Here is a 5,334-nt window from a genome sequence, read left to right on the forward strand (position 1 = left end):
GCATGGCTGCCGGCTGCCATCTTGGCTGACAGTTAATTTGCATAAGGATATGCTGATTAGCCAATGGGAAGGGTAGCGGTTGTACGCTAATTACCATGTTTCTCTTTTATTAGTGTAGATGAGCAAATATATGGTACATAGGTTATATTTAAATAAACTGTTTTAAAAACAACAACAAAACCCTATCTGCCAGACAGTTTACCACCTCAAGAAGCAGTGCAAATGTCATTTAAATACTGTATGTTCTGATTTCAGGAACAACAACAAAAAAGGCTTTTGTAACAACATTTCTTGCACTATAGTGTCAGGAAGGTAAAAAAGAAAATTACAGAGCCCTAGATCATCCAGAGTTTAAAGTATTGTTGAGGAAGTAAGAATTATATCAAGGAACTCTTAGAGAAATTGTACTTATTATCCTTATGCCTTTTGTGTTTTGGCTGTCATTGTTAGGTCAGAATTTATTTCCCCCACTATGATGTGCTTTTTGGTATATTAATCCTACAGATATTTTTAAGTGCCTGCTATAATCTAGATACTGTCATATAAAGGATACCACTGTTTCAGTCTCTGTCTTTTCTCAAAATGTCATGATCAGAGGAATAAAGGTTAATGCTAGAACCATAGCTTTCAGAGGGACCACAGGTTCTGGAAAGGGCTTTGTGACGAGGCTCCAGAGACCCCAACTCATTTGGGCATGACTATTCATGGGCTCTGCTGATCTGAGAAAGTCATTTATCTTTGACCTATAGTTTGCTTCTTTTAGAAAATGAGGGAGCTGGATTCTTTCAGGCTTCTTCCAACTCTATATCCTCGTCATCTTGTATCAGACGTTGATCTAGGTCATTTTGGAAAGCACTGTCCCATTTGCGTTGATTTTAAGTAAAGAAAATGAATGCATTTTGAAAGAGAAACTAATTTTTTAGTTTGTTAAATAAAGTACATTTTCCATGGTGATCTGAAACCCTAAGGTTTATGGTGAACAGTTACTACCTCACCTCCTATTTGCATGTGTGTGAATAAGCCACACATGTAGTTGCAAAATGCAACTTCTCTCTACTCCCAGAAAGTACTGGATTGTACTGGATTATATTCTTTGCCTATTGTACTACATTTATTTAAAATATTAGGAAGAAGAAAATTAATAATGAAACTTGAATAATCACCCATAATGTTACTGGTTTCCATATACCTTATTATTGAAGACTCATTTATTTATCTTTTGCCATCTGTTGGCATTTGATCAAAAACCAAAAGGTACAAAAATGAGTCATGGCTTTGTGAGTCTTACTCTCTCAGTGTGCCCTTCACCTTTATGGCTGTGAGTGAGAGAGAAGGTGTGTCATATCCAAACCCACTGAGAACCAGTAAGAGAGGAAATTAAGAGAGGTCCTCAAAGCCCTAGTAAAGAATGTGTATTTGTTGTGGTGACTAGCTTGGAAAATGAAAGTTCAATGCTGTTTTTCTGTGATAATTATATTGATCTTCTAATGTTATACTCCTCCAGATAGGAGGAAAAGCCAAAAGCAGAGAGAATTTAGTATAGCACACATTCCCTGAGACAATGAGTATGCCGTGTGCTCTTGTGAATGTTGGCTTTTAGTGCCATTGAACAAAACACTGTTATGGGATGAATGTTTGTGTTTCCTCCAAAATTCATACGTTGACATTCTAAACCCCAATGGTGGTGGGTCTATGGGAGATGGTTAGGTTTAAGTTAAGTCATGAGGGTGAAACCCTCGTGATGCAATTAGTGCCCTTAAAAGAAGAGGAAATGAGATTCTCTCTCCATGTGCACACACCAAAGAAAGGCCCTGTGAGCACACAGCGAGAAGGTGGCTGACTGCAAGCCAAGAAGAGGGCCTTCCAAGAGCAGAATCTGACAGTACCTTGATCTTGGACTTCCAACATCCAGGAATGAGAGAAATAAAACTCTTTAGTGTAAGCCACCCAGTCTATGGTATTTGTTATGGCAGCTACTATAAATGATGTTTGCTGTTTGTGAATGAGCTGCTCTGGCATCTTAAATTCCCCAGGATATATAGACCCAAAGTAAACAATATTACTTTCTTTCTCTGGGACTGGTATAAACATATTATGCCTGTTCTTGCCATTTGTCTGCTGTGCTGAAATAATCTGCTAGCAACTGAGCTAAGACAGACACCTTGAATGGAGCATACCTGTCACAAAGGGGAGATCAGGGAACTTCCCCCTGTAAGGGTGGCTCTAATCTACAACAGCTGACAGGACTTCTCTGCTGGAACCAGGGAGCAATCCCACAGCAAATGCGAATAGTATCACAAAAACATTTTTAAAATCTTGAATCCTAGTTATCCAAATTTGGTAGGAAAACTAGTCTAATTCCTTTGTATAGATGAAGAGGAAAGAAGATTAATGACCTCCAAAGTCCCACAGCCATTAACAGAGTTTGTACCTTGATCTAGTAAAGTTAAATTTGGTATTTTCCCCCCAAAAGGTTATTTTGAATAGGTCAGATAATAGTTTCATATCTGTTTAAGAATTTGAAATACTTGTATATTTTTAAGTGAAGAGATACTGTCAAAGAAAATTAGTGTTATACAGTACACATTTGTTATTACCTACAGAGTTGTGTTTTGTGTTGTTTTTTTTTTTGGAAATGTCTTTGTGTTTTATTGGGATAAGAAGACAACATGATATCTACCCTCTTATATTTTATTTCTAAAATTTTTTTTATTGATATTTAGAGAGGAAGAGAGAAGGAGAGAGAGAAACATTGAAGTGAGAGCAAAAGCATCATTGGCTGTCTCCTCCATGCCCCCTGCTGAAACCCAGGCATGTGTGGAGTTGAACTGGCAACCTTTTGGTGCACACTGGATGATACCCAACCAACCTAAGCCACACTGGCCAGGGCTACCCTCTTACATTTTCAAGTGCACAGTATGGTATTGTCACTATGTTGAACAGCCGATCTCTGGAACTCATTCTTTTTTTTTAAGGGGAAGAACATTTATTTCATCACATAATGTTTTGTTGCATGTCCCCTTGAGGTGGCAGGAGACTGTCAGCCTGCTTCACTTTTTCTTGGGCTCCTTACAAGCCACCACCTACCTCTGTGCCAATTGAGGGGAGGGGAGTAACCATCTGCATAGGAAGTATCTTCAAACAGGACCGAATAGTAATCCTGGGGCCATTGTGGGGGTGTGTGGATCAGGGCACGGTAGAAGCAGGTGGTCTGGGGATACAGGGCCAGCATGAGCTGCTCCTTCTGGAATAAGGCTCCGGGTCCGGATGATGAGCCGCCGGCTCAGGGTGTCTCTCTTTGCCTCTTCATCAGTGTCATCGAACTCATATTTGTTGGTGGCATGGCTGTAACTGACCAGCTCGGCCAGGATCCACTGCTCATCCCCATCCATGGCCTTGACCCAGGCAGCCACCTTGTCTCCAGGTTTGGCCATGTAGTTCCCAGAGGATGGAATGGCCCCGCAGAGTGGGGGCAGCTTGTTACCAGGCTTCCTGATCCACAGCGGCAGGGTCATGGCTGACTGCTGCAGCAGGGTCATCAGCAACCCCTGCGCATGGCCTTCCAAGGGGGCTCTGAGTCATTGTACAGGCCCGCGATCTTGGCCGACAGAGACTTGATTTCCGCACTCTTATCTAGGACTTTCCAGAGGATGTTGCACTAGGCCACTGTATCGACTTTTGCGGTTGTATAGAGGCCACACAGCTTTGTCCGGTAATAGGGAGAGATCTTGTTCTCTGTGTGCATCTGCTAGTGGATCTTCTGGATGTTCACTAAGTTGTGCTCACTCCGCCAACGCTCTTCCTGCGTTTGTTTGATCAGCGGATGGAGCCCTGTGAGAAGTTCTGCAATGCGGGAATCAGCCGACATAAGGGCCATGGTACATATGGCGCTGATCCAGGGGCGGGACAAGCACTTGCACGCTGGACATTGCGAGGGCGGGTGTAGGCACGTCCCTCTAATGCAGCGGTTCTCGACCTGTGGGCCATGACCCCTTTGGGCGTCGAGCGACCCTTCCACAGGGGTCGCCTAAAACCATCAGAAAACACATATATAATTGCATATTGTTTTTGTGATTAATCACTACGCTTTAATTTTGTTCAATTTGTAACAATGAAAATATATCCTGCATATCAGATATTTACATTACAATTCATAACAGTAGCAAAATTACAGTTATGAAGTAGCAACGAAAATAACTTTAAGGTTAGGGGTCACCACAACATGAGGAACTGTATTAAAGGGTCGCAGCATTAGGAAGGTTGAGAACCACTGTGCTTTTCAAAGTCTGTAGATAACTTGCTTATGTTTAGAGATTCAGGGCCCCTGGAGAACCATGCTTTTACCCTTTTAAGAGCTGAGTTGCAGTGCGGAGCTGGAACTCATTCTTCTGGCATAACTGAAATTGCACAGCAACTCTCCACTTCCTCTCCCCCAGTACCTGGCAACCACCATCTTGCCCTCTGTTTCTATGAGTTTGACTATTTTAGATACTTCACGTAAGTGGATTCATGCAGTATTTGTTCATTTGTGTCTGGCGTATTTCACTAAGCATAATGTCCTCCAGGTTCACCCATGTTGTCCCATATGGCAGGATTTCCTTCTTTTTTAAGGATGGCTAATATTCAATTGAAAACATATATATATATATCGTAATATGCAAATCGACTGAATGACTGAACTGTCGAACAGCAGAGCGACAGTCTGGAGGCCCACGCTATGACATGTACTGGCACCAGGCGGGCCAAGGCGGTGCTATTGGTTGAGGGCCCGCCATCACCCCACCATTGTCCTGTAGAGGGAGGTCCAGGCCATCGGCAGGGCGATCAATCGTGGGGGCTCGGTGATTGCCCCAAAGAGGGAGGCCCAGGCTACCTGGCCGGCAGCAGGTGGGTGGGGCCTACCTCTTTGGGGTGATAGATCATGGATCGAAGGGAGGAGGAGGTCCCTCAGCCTGGCCTGTGCCCTCTCATAGTCTGAGAGCCCTCCAAGGATGTCCGACTGATGGCTTAGGGGAGGGGGGAGCGGGCCTAAGCCTTCAGTAGGCACCATGGAGGCCGGGGAGGCTCCTGGCACCACTACTGCACTCGCCAGCCATGCGCCTGGCTCAGGGCTTCTGGCTGAATCGCCCTCCCACTGTGGGAGTGTACTGACCACAGAGGGCAGCTCCTGTGTTGAGTGTCTGCCCCCTGGTGGTCAGTGTGCATCATAGCGACTGCTCATTCTGCCATTCAGTCGATTTGCATATTAGCCTTTTAATGTATATACTAGAGGCCCGGTGCACAAAAATTTGTGCACTGGCGGGGGGGGGGGGGGGCCCCCCCCCCGCCCCTCGG

The 5,334-nt window shown here is 44.2% G+C and overlaps 1 pseudogene; it reads right to left on the reverse strand.

Moving 5' to 3' along the window:
- Positions 1-3,050: 3,050 nt before the first annotated feature.
- Positions 3,051-3,957, reverse strand: LOC102262694 (annotated as a pseudogene).
- Positions 3,958-5,334: the final 1,377 nt, after the last annotated feature.

This window comes from Myotis brandtii, unplaced genomic scaffold (genome assembly GCF_000412655.1).
Source record: "Myotis brandtii unplaced genomic scaffold, ASM41265v1 scaffold250, whole genome shotgun sequence".
Classification (NCBI taxonomy): Eukaryota; Metazoa; Chordata; class Mammalia; order Chiroptera; family Vespertilionidae; genus Myotis; species Myotis brandtii.